Below are 24,261 nucleotides of genomic sequence, written 5' to 3'. Positions count from 1 at the left end.
ATCTGTGCAATTTTTGAGCTCAGTGAGTCCCAATTGAGAGAGGACATTGGGGGACACTTCTGCGCAGTTTTGGGAGGCAAGGCAGGCTAGGTTCTCTATGCATTACGAGGTTCTAGAAGGTAGGGAGAAATATTGATGACTGAGCTTGTAAAATGTGCAGTTCAGGTCAAGATAAGAGGAGTTACTGCGCAACTCTCAAGATGAAAGGAGGTTCTTAGTTCTGGAATTGCGCAGTGCAACTGTCTTGGGGACAATGATTGCACATTGTGTAGTTCCAAGCAGCAGGGTTGCATCACTAAGGGCTGAGACTGCGTAGTGCGCAGTTTGGTTGGGATCCAATGAAAGAGAGTTGCCCGGTCAAGAGGATTTTCGGAAAAATGGTTGTGTGGGAGGCAGGTGAACTTGTGAGGAACTTGAGATTGTGATCACACTTGGCATACTTTGACGACACAATAACATAGACCATTGGAACAACAAGACAAATCATTACCCTCTGTGAGACTGTCTAGGACAAAAAGCGGCAAGTGCAACAGTTGAGATAGGCCTTAGGATGACCGTGATGACACTTGCGCGACAATGCTTAAAACTTTGTGTATGAGTGTGACAGGTGTTTACATGGTTAGGAAAACTTGTATACACAAAGACCAACCTTTGAGGTCACAAGAAAGGTTTGCAAACATGACATAATAACCAAACATGCCAAAAGGCGACAATTGATCCAACAAGCGAAAGGGAGAAAGACACTTATAGGAAACACATGGAAAGGATTTCAGTGCTTGAAACCATGCATGTCATTGTAGATAAAATGGTATGACAATGGTCAGCGGTCCTCTACATTAAGAGGTGTATTTCAAAATATGTGCTTTGTTTTCCATACCTACCCTCCAAAGGGTTATGCATCATATGGAGTCTTCATGTGTTCCTGATCTTCTATCATATCCTGGGTTCCTTTGTCTCCTTGTATTTTATCCTCAACTCCTTAATAGTCATCTAATATGTCATCCATCTTCGTGGCCACTAAGAGACAAAATTGTGTAGTTTAAGTGGCCTGTGACTGTTGCGGGATGAGGCCCTGGGAGGACACATATGTTCAGTTTCAGGAGGCAAGATGGACTGGGCAACTAAGATGCCTGAGGGACAAAACTGCATAGTTTCTAGAGACAGTGGGTTTCGGCTAAGGGAAGGACACTGGAGGAATCCACTGTGCAGTTTTGGATGCCAAGGGAGGTTGGGCTACTAATATGCCTAAGGGACAAAACTGCATAGTTTCTGGAGACAATGAATTCCAGGTGAGGGAAGGACAATGGAGGAAGCCACTTTGAATTTTTGGATGCCAAGGGAGGTTGGGATTTTTGTGCATTGCGTAGTTCCAGTAGGCTAGGGAAAATCTTGAGGGTTGCAAATTCAAAGTTCGTAGTTCAAGAAAGCTAGATGAGGCTAGGTTTCTAGGGAAACTTCGGACATTGGTTAAGTGTGGGATCAGTGGAATTGAGGTGAATAGTGATAGAAATTGACTACGATCACACACTTGAACACTTAGTGATACAACATGGATCATCCAAAACATATAAAAACATACTTCGCTTTATGCAACAACCTTTGTGGCAGCTTACAACAAGTGTAGCTCCAATGATAGACTTTGGGAGGATAAAGGTGGCACTTGTACAAGAGTGTGTGAAATAAGTATGAGACATGTATATGTGATGAGGATAACCTATTCTCACAAATATTTCCCCTTGAAGCAAAACAAATTCCCTTTGCATGACAAGCGATAATCCCCATGCCCAAAGATGACACATACTATATAAAGATAAAAGCGTGAATGACTCTTAAGATTTAGGAAGGGAGCTTGAAATCATGAGCTTACCAATAAGTGACTAAGGAATGACTGATCATAGAATCCACGGTAGGCTTTGAAAATTGAGTGCAGGCCAAAATTTTGGAGGGTGTTGCAGCTGCTACAACACTTGGCGACACATTGGTTGAATTCCAGCTTCTCTTTCTTAGTTCGTTTTTAGTGCAGGGCCTTGGTCCTTCAAGGAGTATTGATTCATCGTGAAGATTACTTTGGCTTCCCCACTTAACCCATGGGCAAACATGTTCCCCTTTATACCATCTCAATTGAACACAACATAAGATTCTGCCAGATCATAGTGTTTCGAATTGGGAAGGGTAGTTTAACTCGCAAGATTAAGATTTTCATAGTATAGTTTTTCATCTTTGGTGTTGCTCCGCTGCCAGCAAACCTGGAAAGTACCTCGATGGAGTCACACAGGAACACAAACATTTCTCCACTACTAGCGAACCTTGACAATACCCTAGTGGAGTTGCTTGCTTCACCTCTCTACGCAGGAAGCCTTTCTCTTCTTTCACCTTCATTTATTTATTAAAGAGAATTGTGCATTAACACTTATTTATTTTGGGGCAAAAGAGGGATCCCAACTTATTGAGATTAGGAGAGGTTGTTCCTTCAGAGAGGCATATAAATACCTACGATTTAGATTTTCTCATTTGGATTTTTCCCCTTCTCCATTTCTACTAGTTGTATAAGCTTGAAAACACCAAAACAGAAAACTGAGTATAGGCATGAGGTTCCCAGACTAGACACAGGTTCATGGTTGGACCAAAGCTCTCCTTACGGATGGATCGTATTTTCCGTCAGAACTTCATCAGCCAAAAGATACAACCAATTACAAGGAATTCGAACATAGGACTGACCAAATGTTGAAGTGTCACAAGACTCTTTGAACTTTAGCCACATACACACTTGGAAGCCAACACAAGTCCAGGAAAAACACTTATGAGCGTAATGAAAACAAAGGAAAAACTCAACAAGAAAGAGAACATACCAAAAATGTAGAAATTTTGAATAATATGACACTTATTCACATAGATTATCCTGATTATACACTATTGCGAAAAGCATGCATAATACATAACCTCCTCTATGTTGATAATCAATTTTGCAGCATTAAAAACAATGAAACATCAATCGCATGCGCACATTAACACAGTATGTAACTCGGGGAAAGCATACAACTGAAAACCCCACACTATCTGTATATTATAATGATTGAGAACATGTAACAATACATAGTACAATACTCCTCACAATTACTCAGTACTATCTCCACCTGTTACACACAAACTGGCTCAGATCTGAATCAATCACAGGTTCAAATCTCCTCCGCTGCTTGCTTGCCTCCACTGCGCAATCCTGCATGAGAATAAATCAGTGTGGCTGATCCAAACTCGCATTTTTCTTGGCTGAACCACACAATCCTCATTGGACATTACTCAATCCATGCATGTGCAAAATCTCATGCACAACTATAGTCACAATTGATAGCAATCTCAACCTCTAACACCTGTCTCCACCGAACTGTCCATGCACTAAGTTAACTGATGTATTCTTTAGTTGCTTTATGAGTTAATAATTAGTGAATTAATTAACAATTAATTCACATCACTCATCACTAGTGTATTTGCAGTTAAACTAAATACAACTAGTTCAACCAAGTCAAACTGAACACAACTCCATCAACTCCTCAATCAACTCCACCAAACTCAACCACATGAGTTCTAACTGAAGTCCACCATGCAATAGCTCAACTGACTCATAATAAAAGCATATTTCCTTCTGACAGCTGCATGTGCCACATCTGTAGCTCAAACTGAAGTGCTCCAAGAGGATAAGATAATGTTTATAGTCCAAATATTATTATGAGCTAATAATATTCGACTGTTCTATTTTTAGCCTGGCAGTCTAAAAATAGACTCCGCCCATATGTCTAAAAATAGAAGTCCATCTATTTTTACCAACATGACCAATCATCCACAAATAGCATCCTGCAACTCATAGACCATGATCCATATGTCTAAAAATAGACATAGTCTAAAAATAGACTTTGCGCCAAAAATAGCCTGCGGGCCCACTTAGTGAAGGCGACTCCTTTCCACTAAGTTCCATCATCTTGTTGCATTCTCAACACTCCCTCTCAACAAGATATGGATTATCAGCAACCCCTATCCTACCTCGTTGGTATTCGAATTTTCTCCTGGTGAGCGCCTTCGTCAAGATATCAACATCCTGATCCTCCGTTGGAATGTATGAAAGTAACATGATTCTCCGCTGCACACAATCTTTGATATGATGGTACCTGATGTCAATGTGCTTGGATCTATCATGAAATACTAGATTAGCCGAGAGTTTAATGCAACTCTGGTTATCACAATAAATCACTGTAGGCTCCAAGTATGAACCGAACAACCCGACCAGGATCTTCCTCATCCATATAGCCTCGCATGCAGCCAAACTTGCTGCCATATACTCGACCTCTGCTGAACTGAGTGCCACAGATCTCTGCTTCCTGCTGTAACAAGAAACTGTTGTCGACCCGATACTGAAAATCCCTCCAGATGTGCTCTTTCTATTTGTTGGGCTCCCTACCCAATCTGCATCCATAAAGCCACATAGCTTCACCTCATCCTCCTATCTGTACCACAATCCATATCCCAATTTTCCTCTGAGATAACGCAATACATGCTTGCCTGCCTTCCAGAAGAGCTTGGTTGGCTTAACCATAGCTTGTGAAAGCTGGTTAACAACATAGCATATATCGGGTCGTGTATTGACCAGAGCGACCCCACCAACTGTCGATAAACAGTGGCATCCACTACCTCCGCTGAAGTAGCATACTCCTTCCTCCAACCTCCAGAAAGAGGAGTATCAATAGGCTTGCAGCCATGCATGTTGAACTTCTCTAGTATCTCCCAAGCATACTTACCCTGAGAAACAAATAGTCCATCACTGCGCTGCCAAATTTCCAATCCCAGGAAATAATGAAGGAGGCCCAGGTCCTTCATCTCAAACTCCTTAGCAAGATCCTCCTTTCATGAAAGTATCAACAGCTCATCACCTATCAGAATCAAATCATCTACATAAAGTACAATGATAAGCAACTTACCCTCCACCACAATCTGGTATAGGTTAGGATCCGCCTCACTCTTGGAGAATCCAAGTCTAGTGAAATAACTGTCTATCTGTGTGTACCAAGCATGTGGTGCTTGTTTCAACCCATACAGCGCTCTCTTGAGCCTGCACACATGTGACTTGCTGCTGAAGATCTCGAAACCTTCGGGCTGCTCTATGTACACCTCCTCCTCAATGACTCCATTGAGGAACGCAGTCTTCACATCCATCTGATGAATGTGCCACCCCATCTGTGCTGAGAGAGCAAGAATCGTCCATATGGAAGAATACCTTGCGACAGGTGCAAAGGTCTCCTCATAATCGATCCCCTCTATCTGTGAGAAGCCTCGGGCCAAAAATCTTGCCTTGTACTTCTCCACACTCCCGTCAGCTGCCTGCTTCACTTTGTAGATCCATATCAAACCCACCACTGATTTCCCCTTCGGTCTTGGGACAATCTCCCATGCACTGTTTCTGACAATCGAATCATACTCTTCCACCATGGCATCTACCCATGCGGGGTCCTCCACAGCTTCCTCGAAAGAGGATGGCTTAGTCACAACACATTTGCTCACAAGAGCCATGTATCCAGTGTACCGATCAGGTAACTATCTCTGTCTACGTTGAGTTGTAGGTGGTCCTACAACCTTCTCTGCATCTTGAGCCAGTCACTCAGCTTCTGTAATGCGCTTTCGCCCTCTGATGGTTGGCGCTGCATGAGTGGTCTCTTCCACTCCATGAACTTCGTCCTGTGGCTGATCCACGTCCTGAAGCTCATCCTTAGGAACTAATAGATCCTCATCTGCATGCAAGTGTGGCTCCCTCTCAAGTGAACACTTCATGGCTTTCGCCTCCTGAAATTTTATATCCCGTCGCACAACAGTCTTGCGACTGTATGGAAAATACACACGATAGTTGTGGGGCGTATCAATGTACCCCACAAATATCCCAACCTCTACAGTTGGTTCCAGCTTCTTCCTGGCATCCTTCGTCACATGCACGTAAATGTTAGAACCAAAAATCCTCAAATGAGAAATATCAGGCCTCTTACCAGAATAAGCCTCCTCGGGTGTACTCATGCCAAGTATCCTGTGAGGACAACGATTCTGCACATATACTGCAGTATTGCATGCTTTCGCCCACAAGTGAAGGGGTAGGCCCTGATCATGCAACATCGCCCATGCAGCACCCATGATCGTTCTGTTCTTCCGCTCAGCAACCCCGTTCTTCTATGGGTTATGGGGAGCTATGAGCTCTCTTTGAATCCCTTCTGCACTGCAGAAGTCCTTGAACTAGCCAGAGATGAATTCACCACCATTGTCACTCCTAAGAGCCTTCACCTTCTTCCCAGATTCCTTCTCGACCAGTGCTTTGAACTCACAGAACTTTGAGTATGTCTCGCTCTTCTTCTGCATGAAGAAGATCCAGCACTTTCGAGAGAAATCATCAACAAAGATCACATAGTACCTGTGATTTGTTGTCGAAGCTACTGAGAAAGGTCCACACACGTCTGTGTGAATTATCTCAAGGATCGTCGTGGGGCGACTATCCTTCTCATGAAAGGTGGCTTTCACAAATTTTCCCAAAGTACATCCCTTGCACTGTCTGACTACGCAAGAGTGCCTTTAGGAAGCCCAGTAGTAATCTGTTGTAGTATCTTCAAGGCTCCATGGTTAAGGTGGCCCAATCTCCTGTGCCATAGCTCGCCATCATCCCGGCTCACCAATCCTTCTGCCTTGCATGCCATTGCTACGCAGCCATCTACATGCAACTGATAAAGGTTCCTGACTCGAACCCCTATCTTCCGGGTTTCTCCAGTTGTCTTACTACGCAGGAAAGCCTTTCCCTCGCTAAAAACAACATCATATCCCTTGTCTTCTAACATCGCTACATAGATAAGATTATTTTTCAATCCTGGAACATGCATCACTTCCTTCAATACGAAGGGTTTACCAGACTCCCTCTCAAAGGAAATGGTACCGATACCGGTTGCACTGTATCTACCATCATCGCCCATCTTGATGTGCACTCCAAGATCTTTCTACTCCAGATCAGAAAACAAATCTCGATCTCCTGTCATGTGAAAAGACACACCACTGTCCAAGAACCATATTGATCCCATCACACTTGATACCAAGCATGCGATAAATGAAAAATCAAGCTCAAACTGTGAGGCTAAGGCCTCTCCCGCTGCAGATCCAGCAGCTTACTTATTTTTCTTCTTCTGCGGACAATTTATGGCATAGTGTCTGTGCTGGTGACAGTGAAATCACTTCACCTTGGACATGTCCTGCTTCTTGCCTTTCGCACTAGAATGAGAAGCTTTCTTGTTCTTCCCCTTCTTTGCTTTGGCATCCAAAGTGCAATTTTCTTCATCAGGTGCCTTTGATGAAGATTCGTCCCTGGTATTCCACCTGATCTCCTCCTGCACAAGATCTGACCAAAGTCTCTCCCATCCTGGCAATTTCTCTCGACCATTAATAGAGTCCTGATAGGAATGCCAACTCTTCAGAAGACCAAGGAGATCCAAGCTCACCAAGTCCTCATCATCGACAGTCACCCCCACACTTCCCAGCTCATCCCTGCACTGAGTGAACTTCGTGAGATACTTGGGCATACTATCTCCTTTCTCACACTTAATGTTTCCGAGTTTATCCTTGAGCGCCAACTTCCTCTAGTCGCTCTTTCTTTGGAATAGATCTGTCAACGCTTTCCACATCAAGTATGGAGAAGCCTTTCCATGCAGGCTGGACATAATGTGATCCTTCACGCCCTCCAACAGAATCCTTCAACACTTTGCTGTCTTCTTTTGTCAAGCATCAACTTGAGCAGTGTCAGTAGGCTTTGGGACCTCAACCTCTATGAACTCCTTCAACCCATTATCATCTAACACCACCTCCATCCTATCTTTCTATGCAATATAATTTGAGCTACCCTCAAGAGCATACTCCAATCGCAATCCATTGAAAGACATTTCAACTTTGACACCAAGAAAACACTGTTGCAAATTCGAATTCTACCAGCTCAAAAACTCAACCGCCTTTGATCTAAAATTCGTGAGAACAAAGTATTTCTCGTACAGAGATTGACTGTATGGGATTTTACCGGATATCTCACCTTCCAAAAGAAGGATGAATCCAGAGGCTACCTGGCCTGATTACAGACTCTGCCTGAAGAAATAAAATGTAAACACTTTCTGAATAATAGATCTGATGATCAACTTTGCTTTGATACCATGTAGAAATTTTGAATAATATGACACTTATTCACAGAGATTATCCTGATTATACACTATTGCGGAAAGCATGCATAATACATAACCTCCTCTATGTTGATCATCAATTTTGCAGCATTAAAAACAATGAAACATCAATCGCATGCGCACATTAACATAGTATGTAACCCGGGGAAAGCATATAGCTGAAAACCCCACACTATCTGTATATTATAATGATTGAGAACATGTAACAATACATAGTACAATACTCCTCACAAGTACTCAGTAATATCTCCACCTGTTACACGCAAACTAGCTTAGATCTGAATCAATCACAAGTTCAAATCTCCTCCGCTGCTTGCCTGCCTCCACTGTGCAATCTTGCATGAGAATAAATCAGTGTGGCTGATCCAAACTCGCATTTTTCTTGGCTGAACCACGCAATCCTCATTGGCAATTACTCAATCCATGCATGTGCAAAATCTCATGCACAACTATAGTCACAACTGATAGCAATCTCAACCTCTAACACCTGTCTCCACTGAACTGTCCATGCACCGAGTTAACTGATGTATTCTTTAGTTGCTTTATGAGTTAATAATTAGTGAATTAATTAACAATTAATTCACATCACTCATCACTAGTGTATTTGTAGTTAAACTAAATACAACTAGTTCAACCAAGTCAAACTGAACACAACTCCATCAACTCCTCAATCAACTCCACCAAACTCAACCACATGAGTTCTAACTGAAGTCCACCATGCAATAGCTCAACTGACTCATAAGAAAATCATATTTCCTTCTGACAGCTACATGTTCCACATCTGTAGCTCAAATTGAAGTGCTCCAAGAGGATAAGATAATGTTTATAGTCCAAATATTATTATGAGCTAATAATATTCGATTGTTCTATTTTTAGCCTGGCAGTATAAAAATAGACTCCGCCCATATGTCTAAAAATAGAAGTCCATCTATTTTTACCAACATTACCAATCATCCACAAATAGCATCCTGCAACTCATAGACCATGATCCATATGTCTAAAAATAGACTTTGCGCCAAAAATAGCCTACAGGCCCACTTACTGAAGGCGACTCCTTTCCACTAAGTTCCATCATCTTGTTGCATTCTCTACACACTTGGAAGCCAACACAGGTCCAGGAAAAACACTTATGAGCGTAATGAAAACAAAGGAAAAACTCAACAAGAAAGAGAACATACCAAAAATAAAGAAAACATAAAACCAGGAAACAAAATCAAAAGACAAGAGAACAAAATGACTAAGAAAACATGATGTAGAATAAGAAAATCGGGACAAACTACAAAAAACGAGTGCAGAATGAGTGCACGAAAGGGAAAGCTAATGATGTAGCTAATCCTACTCCTAACCTAACAACTAGAAGGTCAGGGTCATGTAAAATGAAATTTCCAGTGAAGCCACCGTGATTGTTCCTAACCTGCATCCACAAAGATAGGAATAATTAAAACAGATAAAAATTGATGTGCAACATAAGATATAAAAACTTGAAAAACTTGCACAGGAAAAGGAAGGTCTTTCTTGTGGGCAGAAAGATGTGTCACAACCACTACTTTCACCCAATCCACATGCTTACCTTTTCGATGAATACCATTTTTTAACAAACCTCAGAAGCCTATTGTGGATATGTCTTCATCTACACCACCCTTCTTAACAAGTGCGAGGAAGGATTGAAACTCAATGTCTACAATAGAGCTCGCTAAGTAAGATTATTCTAGCAATTTAGCGATTGGATCGTAAAATTCATGAATGGCCCTCTTGAAAAACTCGTGACCTCGAGAAGCAAGATCACGATGGGAATATTATAAGGAAAAATAGATCTAATCATTCTCGGCATTCATGCTAAGACAATGAGGACCTGCCATAACCGTCAACGAAGGCTAAAGTGCCTCACCTACTTGACATAGCTCTAAATAGAGAGATTTTGAACGATGAAGATCAAAGAGTGTGAAACAATTGTCATTGGATGTGTTGATGGGAAAATTATGAGCCGAATGACAATCACCAAAGATAGAGAAATGATCAGATGAGCTAGTTGAAGCATCAGATTCCTAGTTTGCAACAAATGAAGAAATATTAATTTGAACAATCTTGTGAATGCTCTAAACAATCGAACTAAGTTCCTTGCAAGCTAGATATGACAGACCACCTTCCTGCAACTGGTGAGAAATTGTAAAAGAATCATAGTCATCAAAATATTTTAAAAAGGATGTAAGCACCACGAATGCATGAGACCAGTTGAGGCATGGTAAATGGGGAAGAACTTGATTCCTGTGACAACTTGTGCATTCATTATCACTCAAGAGGATTTCTAGTGCGATGAGAGGACAAGTTTGCAATACAAGATTTGCAAGAAGACTGGGGAGTTGACCATTAAGGGAGAAATTCAATAAGTATGATTCTTGCGGGAAAAGATAGTCCTTGAGATGATCAACTTCACAACTCCATGACTTCATGAGAGACAAACATTCCCAACCCGAGTTTGATGTGAGGGATTTGCATGAAGACGAATGAACTATAACAAATTCATGAATTCGGTCATAAGTAAAATCTTGAAAATTTGAGAGGTTACACCCGGAATACCAAACATTTTTTACACGAGAATTCACATCAAGTGAAACCATGCAGATAGATGGATTGTGTGAGAGAAACCAAGTCTGATTTAGTTCGGGGGGGCTTACCAGAGTCACGAGATCTTGACATAACCATTAACAGAAATTGAAGTGCCTCAACTCCCTAGCAAGTCCTGGAACTTTCCGAAATTGTAGAATTACATTTTGAAGTTTGAACTAGATCATGCATGGTTTGAGGGTGGTTGTCGTTGCTAATTTCAAAACTAATCTCTGAACGGCAGCCATCTCTGTCACAGGTTTCACCAAATTTTTCAGCTTCAACAAAAATCAAATTGATCGATTGAAGAGGCTCTTCTGATAATGCATTCAAAGATAAATGAATTGGTGAGATCTCATGAGCAAGTTGATTTGAGGAATGGTCTTCATGCAGAAGTAGAGATGATGAGGGGTGGGAAGAGTTCTCTACAATTTTACTGATTTCAATTTCATCATGGATAACCTCACCACCTTGTGCCAATCGAGGAGATAACTCATCGGATGAAGAAGAAAGGGCACATGGAGTATCTCTGTCACAAGTGGATGTATTGTGAATGGTAGGACATAAGGGAAAGTGAGGTGAAGGGGAAGTTTCAATATGAACATCTTCTTTGACCGAAGCATATTCTATATTCAAATTAAAATCTTCATGAGGAACCAAAAGATTAATTAATGTTCTTGGGCATCCATCATGGCATACAGAAGTAGGCAAAGATAGACCTTTAGATGATCAACTTCACAACTCCATGACTTCATGAGAGATAGAAATTCCCAACCCAAGTTTGATGTGAGGGATTTGCATGAAGACGAATGAACTGTAACAGATTCATGAATTCGTTCATAAGTAAAATCTTGAAAATTTGAGAGGTCACACCCAAAATACCAAACATTTTTTACTCAGGAACTCACATCAAGTGAAACCATCCAGATAGATGGATTGTGCGAGAGAAACCGGGTTTGATTTAGTTCGGGGGCCTTACCAAAGTCACGAGATCCTGACATAACCATTAACAGAAGTTGAAGTGCCTCGACTCCCTGGAAGGTCCCAGAACTTTCCGAAATTTTATAATCACATTTTGAAGTTTTAACCAGATCATGCATGGTTTGAGGGTGGTTGTCGTTGCTAATTTCAAAACTACTCTCCGGACGGTAGCCATATTAGTCACAAGTTTCACCAGATTGTTTAGCTACAACAAAAATTAGATTGCTCGATTGAAGAGGCTCTTATGATAGTGCATTCAAAGATAAATGAATTGGTGAGATCTCATAAGCAAGTTGATTTGAGGAATGGTCTTCATGTAGAAGCAGAGCTGATGAGGGGTGGGAATAGTTCTCTACAATTTGACTGATTTCAATTTCATCATGGATAACCTCACCACCTTGTGCCAATTGAGGAGATAGCTCATCGGATGAAGAAGAAAGAGCACATGGAGTATCTCTGTCACAAGTGGATGTATTTTGAATGGTAGGACACAAGGGGCAGTGAGGTGAAGGGGAAGTTTCGATATGAACATCTTCTTTGAGCAAAGCAGATTCTAGATTCAAATTAAAATCTTCATGAGGAACCAAAATATTACTTGATGTGCTTGGGCATCTGTCATGGTATACATAAGTATTAGAATGATTATTTCCCAAGGCTAGGGTTGATTGAAATAATTGATTGTACTATATTTTCCACCAAGATTAGAGGATTGAGAATCATTCAAGAATGGAAACTCATTGTTTTGACACAGAAAATTTTGAAACAGAATGGAAAAATTGATAGTGTCCTCACATTTCTGCTCCTTTACCTACAAAATGTGATTGCCTTGTGTCTGATCGCAATTTGAGCTAGTATCTTGAGAAACAAGAGAATGCAAAAAACGGGTTGGTGAAGTAGATTGATCAAGTGAGTAATGGTACAAGGAGTCATGGCCTGTAGATGATAGAGAATGATAGAGATCCAGATCTGATTTGAGACTTGAGTTATTAACAGTGACATCCTCTTGCGAAATGGAGGAGTCAGCCTTCATAATAGGCTTCATGAGCCATTATGGAATTTCCTCCATTGAAGTGAGAGACGAATGAGAAGATGGGTTGGAGATTTGATTTGCATATTTCTCAGTTTCATGATCACCGCAAGGAGGCACCCACATTGGGAATGAAAGGAAGAGGACAAGGAACGATAGGAGTAGTAGGCTCCTCCTCTTCTATCTGAGGTGCCTTATGATCCACAAGAGTTGGGGAGGAAGGGAAAACAGGAGGTTCACCATATTGGGAGACATGAATCAAGCGTTTAAACTCTTGTCTCAAGAAATGCGAGTTCAAATTTTTGTCAGGAATTTTGCAACAGAGGTGAATGAACTGATCGACAAATTCCTTAATTGATTCGTCAGGCTCCATTCTTAAACAATAGATTCTTTCATAGAAATCTTGGTGGCTATACTTATCGAAAGCTTTATTCATCATCTGGGCAAGCTGACCAAATGAACAGATAGAATAAATGGGTAATGTATGACACCATTGTTTAACACAACCTTCGAATGTGAGGGTGAGTAATCTAGCCATGACATCTTCAGAATCTATTTGGTGACAATAGCAAAAATAGATAACTTGAAGTAGATGTACATGAAAAGTTGATTCACCCTCACCATCGAACTTCAACTCGGACAGGTCATGAATAACCTCTGCATGGATGGTACAATTAAGCTCTTTAGAAAAACATCCCGGGATTATGATTTCAAGAAGAGACAATTTAAATAAGAGATTGCAGTGAGACTCTACGGGCACAACCTGTCTTCTAGCCCTCCTTCCAATGCCATTTTTTTTACGGTGTTGGAAATCCGTCAACCAAGGGGATCTCCCTGATATGAATTTCCAACTAGACCTCACATCGTTTGGTGTAGGAGTCCCATCCGGTATAAAGGCTCAGTTGCCATATACTTAGAGATTTTCCTTGGCTCTAGCTATCAGCGTGGGAGAGTGATGCAATGGTATCCTTGAACAACAAGGTAAGTGTGTCTGGTGAGTGTGCAACGCAACTATGTCAAGGTTCTCTTATTGCAAAAGGGAGGAGAAAAGTGAGTCTCTAAGTGCGAGGTAATAGTACCACCCAGGAAGACAACACGCGAACCAGGAAGTTTTATCTAGCATCCAGCAAAATAGTCCATAGTGGATGCGGCAGTTGTTAAAACCAAATTACAGGGAAAGACCCATCCACCATCTAGTGAAATAGTCCACAACGGATGTGACGGTCGTTTTAACCAATGAGCGAGAAAGGTTTGTCTAGTATCATGCGGGGTAGTCCACAAGGATGAGACAACAATGATAACTAGTACAACACATTCCCAACAAGGTAAGTACTAAAACAACCAAAATAGTTCAAATATCTTAGTACATGTGAAAAAACCATGGATTAAAAATGCTCAAAGAATAGCCTTACAAACATCCACAAGTCATGCATGGAAACGTGTTGGCCTAAACAGACTTTTGTATTAAGTAAAAGTTCCAAGACACATATTTACATCATACATCACTAGCCCCAGTAGTGGGAAATTGGAGCCACTCCTTGCTTCTCGAAGAACTAACTGAGACTCTCTATGCTTTGTGGGAGGAGCCAAGGTGAAAAAGTGCTTTTCTCATACAATGAGGGGGTATATATAACCAAGGGCGATGCTTGACCCTTGTGACTCTTCGACTACCCTCATGATTGTTCAAATTCCTATGACTTTTCAACTGACATGACTCTTCATATTCATGTGTGTCCATTGGAATTCCACTTTACATTACATTCGATTTACAATGGACATGGCTCATAGTAGTGATGTGGCATTTGAAAACTCATGACACGACTTGACATGACACTGCTGACATGGACTAGCTTGCTGAGGTGGCAATGTCAAGCCATTGTTGTTGTTGAGTGATAGATGTGTTCTTGGATGTGCTTTCTCTTCTCCTTCGCATAGCTTGATGATGCGAGGTCTTCAATGATATTTGGTCTTGAGACGTGGTTTCATGCATGTGTTCCCTTTACTTGTGATTGATAAGCTTCTTTGTCTGCCCAACTGTAAGTGAGACTTCTAGCATGTTCGATCTTCCTTCTCCTTCTTCATCATCTCACCATGATCTAACATTGTACCTGCTCCTGCCATTCACTCATGACAAGACAAAATCAAATCCAAAAACTCCCTAGTCTAAGATGATGCACTATTATCCATGGGTTGAGCCTAGGACACGTGAAAGGCTTGGAAAGAGGGCCCAGTAACTGTGCATTGCACAGTTCCATGTGACAGGGAGGGAGACTAGTCACTGACATTATGCAGAGCGCAACTCAGGCTTGGCTGAGGAACTCCTGAGCACAATCTTCACTGTCAGGGAAAATTGCACAGAGGCCACTGGGGAATAGGATTATGCAGTTGAGACCATTAGTGTTTGCTACAATATGGGACCCTAGGAGGCAGGTCTGCGCAGTTTTCAGAGGCAAGGCAAGACTAGGCAACAAAGGGGCCTGGGAGGAAAAATTTGTGCAAATTTTGAGATCAATGAGTCCCGAATGAGGGAGGAAATTGATGAACACTTATGCGCATTTTTGGGAGGCAAGGCAGGTCGGGTTCTCTACGCATTGTCGGGTTCTAGTAGGCAGGGAGAAAGCTTGATGACTGATCTTGTGAAATGCGTAGTTCAAGTCAAGCTGGGAGGAGTTACTGCGCAATTTTGGGGATGAAGGGAGGTTTCTCAGCTCTGGAATTGCGCAGTGCAACTGTCCTAGGGATAGTGACTATGCACTGCGTAGTTCTAGGCAGCAGGGTTGCATCACTAAGGGTTGAGACTACGCAGTGCATAGTTCAGTCGGGGTCCAGTGAAAGAGAGTTGTCCGGTCAGAAGGATTTTTGGAAAAATGGCTAAGTGTGGCATGCGGGTGAACTTGTGCGGAACTTGAGATTATGATCACACACTTAGCATACTTTTATGACACAACAACGTATACCACTGCAACAACAAGAAAAATCATTACTCTCTATGAGATTGTCTAGGGAAAAAAGAAACAAGTGCGAAACTTGAGATAGGCCTTAGGACAACCATGACGACACTTGTGCGACCATGCTTAAATCTTTGTGTATGAGTGTGACACGTTTTTACATGGCTAGGACAACTTGTATACACAAATACCAACCTTCGAGTTCACCAGGAATTTTTGCAAACATGACATAACAACCGAACATGCCAAAAGATGACAATTGATCCAACAAGCGAAAGGGAGTAAGACACTTAGAGGAAACACATGGAATGATTCTCACTGCTTGAAACCATGCATGTCATTGAGGAAAAATGATATGGCAATGATCAGCGGTCCTTCATTCTACACTAAGAGGTGTATTTCAAAGTATGTGCTTTGTTTTCCATACCTACCCTCCAAAGGGTTATGCATTAGATGGAGTCTTCATGCGGTCTCAATCTTCTATCATACCCTGGGTTGCTTGGTCTCCTTGTCTTTTCTCCCCAACTCCTTGAGAGTCATCTAGCATGTCATCCATCTTCGTGGCCACTAAGAGACAAATTTTGCAATTTAAGCAGGCAGTGACTACTACGGGATGAGGCCCTAGGAGGACACATCTGCCCAATTTCAGGAGGCAAGGTGGACAGGGAAATTGAGATTTCTAAGGGGAAAAACTGTGTAGTTTCTAGAGACAGTGAGTTCTGACTGGGGGAAGGACACTAGAGGAAGCCACTGTGCATTTTTGGATTCCAAGGGAGGTTGGGCTGCTGAGATTCCTAAGGGACAAAACTATGCAGGTTCTAGAGATAGTGGGTTTCAGCTGAGGGAAGGACATTGGAGGAAGCCACTATGCAGTTTTGGATGCCAAGGGAGGTTGGCATTTCTGCGCATTACGTAGTTCCAGCAGGTAATGGAAAATATTGAGGGTTGTGAATGCGAAGTGCGCATTTCAAGAAAGCTGGATGAGAATAGGTTGCTAGGGAAACTCCAGACATTGGTTATGTGTGGTATTAGTGGAACCAATGTGAAAAGTGATAGAACTTGACTACGATCACACACTTTAACACTTAGTGATACAACGTAGACCATTCAGAACATATAAAAACATACTTTGCTTTATGCAACAACCTTTGTGGCAGCTTACAACAAGTGCGGCTTCGGTGATAGACTTTGGGAGGATTAAGGCAACACTTATGCAAGAGTGCGTGAAATAAGTGTGAGACACATCTATGTGATGAGGAAAACCCATTCTCACAAAGATTTTCCCTTAAATAAAAACAACTTCCCTTTGCATAACAAGCGATAATCCCCATGCCCAAAGATGACACATACTATATAAATATAAAAGTGTGAACAACTCTTAAGATTTAGGAAGGGAGCTTGAAATCATGAGCTTACCAATAAGTTACTAAGGAACGAATGATCATAGGATCCACAGTAGGCTCCAAAATTTGAGTGCAGGCCAAAATTTTGGAGGGTGTTGTAACTGCTACAACACAACTCTATTCACTACAGGTAGAATTAAATTTCTTTGGAGGACTATTGGAGAAATGTATTGTAGAGACAAATCACGAGATCCAGATTTATCATTTTAATTGAAATACTATTATTTGCAATTTCAATCTTTTATGGTAGATTTGTGCCAATAATTCCATTTTGTAACACTGCTGTTAAATATATGAATTTTTATCTATTGGATAAACTATCAGATCTCATAACTACATAGATCTTCTTTTTATTTCTCGATTTTCTCTTACATTTAATCAAATTTCTAAGTAACCATTTACTCAAACATTTGTCATTGTAAATCGATTTAATTTTCATTAATTTGTGTGAACTAATTCAATGGTCTTAATGGCTCGTCTCTTATTATTTTGATCTCTAAAACCAAGCATGTCATGCATTAAAGATATCAGTTGTTAGAACTAATTCAACAACTTGATATTCATCAAAAACCACATGTTAAATCTCCAACTTTAAATCTTCACACTTGGTATTTAGGAACTATTTCTTGTATGCCATGTTAAAATAGTTTGTTTTATTTTTCCATGTTGCATTTAGATTTAGATTTATATTTAATTCTAATTTTCCAGAAGTCTCCTTTCATAGGAGCGACTACATTGGTGGAATGTTGATCCCTTGTGTCAACTTAAGCACTACTTTTTGCAAGCTAGCTACAAGAGGGTAATTCTTATTGACTCTTCTTGTTGATAAGTAATTAGAGATATCACAAGTCAGCAGGGAGAGTGAAGGGTAACTGGACCCATTTGAACAAGTTGAAATCACCATCCAAAAGGATAAGGGCTTAGTTGGGACCCTGACTCGGTGATCTCTCATTATTGATTACTATCATTTTTGTCCATCAACAATATTGGTGCTAGAAGGTGGGCCACAAAAAGTTTCCTTTTTAGAGTTTTGTATTTGTAAAGTTTATATTTATTTGCAAAGAATCCTTCTAAACTTCCAATTTGGATTTGTATCTCTCAACTTGCATCCGCCACCACTCCAATGAAAATTGTAAGACACTTGTCGAAGGTATAGTATGATGGTAAGAGAAAAGTTTCCACAATTAACAATGTTTGTCAATTTATTTGAAAATTTTCGGATTCTACTTTTCTGATATTGATAAAGGTATTCTATGTGAGATATTTACTATCACTTTAAAAGTAAAAGCCAAAACATGGTGTCAATCATTACCAGTTTCCTCTATTCATAGTTTGGAGAAACTTGTTACAAGGTTTCTTCACACATCCGAGGAGTATTTCTATGAACATTTCATAAGCTTGAAAATTTATGAAAGTTTTAAAATGAGTCTATAAAATATTTCATAATTAGATTCAAGTTAACTTTTCTAAAATTTAAATTTAAAGAAAGACCTTTAGAAAATGACTTAATGGGATGATATCAATATCTACTCTCTTCATTGTATTCCAGAAAAAAAAAAAAAAAAAAGAACTTGAAGAGATTATTTATCTTAGCACATTTGTCTTTGTTGAAGAGCCACTTGTAATTAATATCATGGCTGAGCATATTCAAGTAAAAAATGCAAAAATTGTAATTGAGCCATCTCAAGAAGATATAAGCACATCTAACATAATTAATTTTGATCCCACAAGTTATTTAAATCATGTTGCTATCGATAAATCAACTACTCAAAATCAAAATATAACTTTTGTTCATAACAAAGAAGAAAATAATCAAGCAATAGAATTAATACGCAACAATCAACAAGCAAATCAAGAGGAAATAATGCAAATTGAAAATTTCAACAATGTGAAATCTACCACAAATATTTATGAGTTTTCTCATGTTGAAATTAAGATCAACCACACCATTTAGGGTAGACAAGCATTAATCTTCAAGAAAATGTGGTCAACGAAATACGTGATGAAGAATCTGAAATTTGTGTTATGGAAAGTAAAGAAGACTCTACAGGTAGAGAAAGTTTTAGAATCATATCTTCAAATAGCCATTTCTCTCTTTTTCTTGATATTTTTGTTGTTTTTAATTCATTTGCTAATCATTCAACAATTCCTCTTTGCACAAATCCTATTTTAGAAAACATGGGAGCTATTATAAATTTAATAAATAGTGAATTGCTAATTAGTTTTGATCAGGATAAAAAGTCATTTATTGACCATTTTTCCAACAGTGTTGAAAATTCATTTAATTATTCTTCTTATTCTAATGTGTCTTATGAAAAAAAAAAAGAGTTCTAGTAAAAATTATGAAGTCACTTATGATGATGACTTGGAAATAGAGAATGTTGAATTATTTCACCAACCATCAAATTGTCGTGTTCTCGATAATCAAAGTCAATCCATATTTCAAGTTGAGAGATCCTCTTCTACTAATATCACAACAAAAAATTCTCATATTGAATTATTAAAATGTCATAGTGATTGCATTTTTTAGGAAGACAAATCCATTTCAATTCTTGATTTTGATATTGTTCAAGTTCTCCTTCTTGGTCATATTCTTGATTCTCTTTCTCATTCACAAGTAGATGCCAGTAATAGCTTTGATTGCAATATCTTGGCTGACACTTGTGAGGAGGAAAATGCTCCAAATAAATATCAATTGTTTTCTTACAATATTGTAAATGATAATGTAATTTTATCCTTCGTTCTTCATTTATTTTGGTTTGTTTCAAATTTTTATTTACCTTTTATTTTTTATTTTTTTATATCTTATGTTGGCATTTTGAGTAGTCAAGTTTTGAATTCTCAATAGGTGCATTAGTGGAAACACATCATTTTTAGGGCATGGATCATGAGCATCTTGAACTTCAAGTATTTCAATTTCATTTGATGTTCATATCATAACAACTCATTATTTATTCTCAAATAAAGCTTCCACATGCCTCGACACTTGAGAATTCAACATATCATTTTTAACAACAATCTTGTTTGTCTACACATATTTTGATATATCCATTGGATTTCCATTCTAATTTCGAGGATCCATTTGAAAATTATCTTAAAAATCCAATTTTGTCGAAGTTTTCTAATACCCCTTTTTATTGTACATACTACTAACTTGTCTCTATAGGAATAAATTCATGACATTGCTCGGAAAAGTGTTATTCCAACCATGATTTCATTTCAACAATTACAAAATGGTTTTCGTGACAAGATTGACATGTAGCGGGAAAATTCATTTTTAGCAAGGTTTCATGTAGATGATAAATTTCTTTTACTTGACTTATTAGAGATCCATGTACATAATTAGTTGAAGTTTTCTTTTAATAGTTTAATAATAATTTTATTTCTATTACTAATTTTTGGTGTACATATATGTGTAGGGCTTAAGCTAATGGAATGGCTCCATTGGAAATATGATTTTACCTAGTTTTAGCTTTCTTTGTTCGAATTGAGTGGGAGTAGGAGTAGCTTAGTTCAGATTGATTTTCTTCTTAGTTTCTTTTAATAATGAAGGTATGAAATAAGTGAGCAATGAGTCTTTACTTCTTCTCGGTAAAGGTTCGTTTAAAGTGTGTCAATAAAATATACACATGAACATGTTTAGGTAAGTATTCACCCATTCATTAGAATTTTAAATTTTGACGAGATGTGCTTTGTACAAGTGTTTTTCTTTACATTTACTTCGCTTCACAAATTTATGAGATGGATTATAATAATGTTGTGTTTGTTTTGATGAAGTTGAATATTTGAGCATCACTGGTGGAAACTTAATCATGGAGATAAAGCCTTCGCTCACTGCAAATTTTGTCAAACAATAAGGCTTCTATCAAGCTACAAGTTGTGTGGGCAAGCAAAAATTGTAAAGAGAATTACAACACTGGAAAAAGCCGAGAATCTTTGGCCGAGATATATCAGTTGGAAAGAATATGCCTTTTTCCATTTCATTCAATATTTTTATGGCTAGGATGATGCATGCTTCCATGTGATATTTTTACATGGGACCATCCTGCATGCATCCTCCCTCTCAATGTCACATCAAGCCCACTTTCTTACTATCTTCCACATTATCCCGGGACATTTTTCTATGGAGGTTAACATAGGCACTATTCAAAAAATCCAGGATTTTACTCCTGGGGTGATGTAAGTTATCCACCGAGGCTTGTAATCCCATCACCTTCCACTCATCTTCCTCTCCAGTCACATTGAACTCACACTATAACAGCCCTGGTTAAAATCTCATGTAATAAAGTTAATGAAGGAAAAATAAGACCAAGGTCATGAGACACATATTCCAAGATGAATGTTGGAAAAAAACAAAGTGATGGGGATCACTTTTTATTAATTAATGACTATGGAAATTGGAAAAGGAATTGGCAAAGGAAAAGTGGCATTAATTGAAATTTTATTTATGAAAACAATGGAAAATAGGAGAAAATGAAGGTGAAAGGTCACAATATTGCATGAGTAGGAAATTGAAAGGAAAATGAAGGGAAAATGAAGAAAATAGAGTCCTCAATGATTAAAAGGATTCTAAGGATCAGTTCACATCTTTTGTTAGTGTAACCTTTTGTTAGTTTTAGCTTGAAGCTCTCTTCTATTCTCTCTCTCATACTCTTGCACACTTAGTGAAATCTTGGAGAATTATTGGAGCATGCTTGGAGCACCTTAAAACACATTGGATTTGGAGAAAGAAGGAAAAGGAAAAGAAGGAGAGTGCAAGGGGAAAATGAGATCAGAAACTACAACTAGATTGCTTTGTAGTTGTCGAGTTGCATGTATGATTTCCTTGCTTTTTTTTGGCATGCATGGTGTATGAATGTAATTATTTGGTTTTGATATGTCATTCACATGGAGGATTTCCTAGATTGACAGTGGTTTTTCCTAGTCTTTCCATTTCCTGGACAACCATGGTGTTGTGGGTTTTTTCCATTGATTTGTTTTCTGATTGGTGCTTGTAATTCCTTATGGTCATGGGTTGGAACATATGATTTGGAAGCCCTGGAATAACTTGGGTTGAGTTACTAGTCATGGAGCCTATGTTAGACAAACATTATGGAGCCCTCGGTGGGTTGATTTACTAGTCCTGGAGCTGGGTTGGACAAATGCTCTAGAGCCCTAGAAGGTTGTGGGTTGAGTTACTAGTTCCTAGAGCCATAGATAACTTAAGTAGATAACAATATAGTTGGTGTTAGTGATGTACGACCGTGAGGTGGAATCACTAGTTGAGGGTTGAGGTGATTTGACCTCTGGAAGCGCTGGTTTAGTTTTGCTTGGTTTATTCCATGAGATCCCACATTCATGTTTGGAATATGGCACGGGGGTGATTGGCTGAAAGAGAGATTTGGTTCGGCCCAATCTAGGGTCGGATGGTACGTGGAAGTCCCAGAATTGGTTGGTATTTTCCTATGTTAATAAGAGCTATTATTCCATTATGATTCATGTATATTTATTGGCAATGCGTTGATGGTATTATGGTTGGGTTTCCATGGTTTATATGTTTGTTATTTTCTAGTTATATGTTGTTCATATGATGTGTATCTTCTATGGCTCTTTGTCGTGAAATTATTAGCTATTGATGAGTGATGAATGTATGTAATAATCAATGGCATTGCAGCTATGTGGAGAGGGAATAGGGACTTCTCGATGATTCTCATATGAAAATTAGACTTTTATGATTATATATGCATTTATGACCTATAGCTTACTTGTTTTCTATGTGTTTGGCGAAATGCTTGCCATGTTCTAGGAAGTATACGTCAATTTATTCCTTCAAACTTGTATGTCTCGAATTGTTGTCATTCCATTATTGATTCTGAGAAGTTACAGGAAGTTATGGGAAGTGTCTTGGAGGCTGACCTAAAATTTAGGTTCAAATATCAGGACCACATACTCCTAACTGAGAAATTTGGGTTGCAACCACATGGATGTAGGCTTGTGCATGCAATTGGAGGCTTCCAACCGCATGGAAGGCTTTTTGTGTGAGCGGTTTGGGATCCAGCTCAGAGAAAAGGGTGTCCAGCTCAAGTTTTAGCCACATGTGGTGGTGTTGTAGCAAAAAAACAACCCCCATTTTTACTTAGTTCCTAATAAATAATGGGGGGCCTTTTTAAATTACTTAAGTTTTTGAAATAAAAATACTTTGCTTTTATTTAATAAAGGAAATGGGGAAATTATTTATAAGCACTTTTAAACAAAAAAAAATTTAAAAGACTTAAGTTTTTCCTTTTTTCGGAATGAATATCTTCGAATATGAATTTTTAAAATATTGTGAAATGGTAGAGCTCTAATAGGCCCACTCCCTGAAGTTCCTTTTATATTGAAATTCATTCATTATCGACTCCTCTTCATTTCATAAGTTATATTAATAATACGTTACGAAAAAATATTATCTCTGAAGCCTAACCTCCTTATGCATATCTTTAATATTTAAAAAAAATTGCATTTCAGAACTTTCAATATTGTAAGTGAGATTAGGTTTCACTTCCGAAATCGAAACCCCTGAAACTTTTATGATTAAAATATTCCATTTCAAAATTGCCCATTTCGGAACAACATTGTTATTACACTTCCGAAAATCCCTCATGTTTCGGTGATGCTCATATCAAAAAGTTTTTATCGGAACCTTTTTAAAGAATGTTACGAAAAGTTTTACCTCCTAAATCATAACACCTGATTCTCTTCTGATGATTTTAATATTCTATTTCGGGTAATACCATTTCGGGATTTCACATTTCGGAAATGTTACTTTATAATTCTTATGAAAACAATCCTCCAGATAAACCTTTCATATTCCATATATAATACTCATCGGAATACTTATTTCAGTATTCTTTTGGGATCTCTCTTTATAACCCTTTGTATTTTGAGAGCTTCTCATTTCGGTGAATTGAAATATGGTAAATCCATTTTAAATAACTCACTGATATTCCGCTTCTAATAATCTGACATGGCATCCTTCACATGGTTTCTCGTTATTGCACTTAATAGATTTAAAGTGATTTGAATGTGTCTCGAAAACATAAATT

The sequence above is a fragment of the Pinus tabuliformis genome, chromosome 9 (assembly GCF_031772625.1).
Source record: "Pinus tabuliformis cultivar Carrire ecotype Pingquan chromosome 9, CPIR1, whole genome shotgun sequence".
Taxonomy (NCBI): Eukaryota; Viridiplantae; Streptophyta; class Pinopsida; order Pinales; family Pinaceae; genus Pinus; species Pinus tabuliformis.
The sequence above is the reverse complement of the archived record's forward strand: the minus strand, read 5'-3'. Positions refer to the sequence as shown.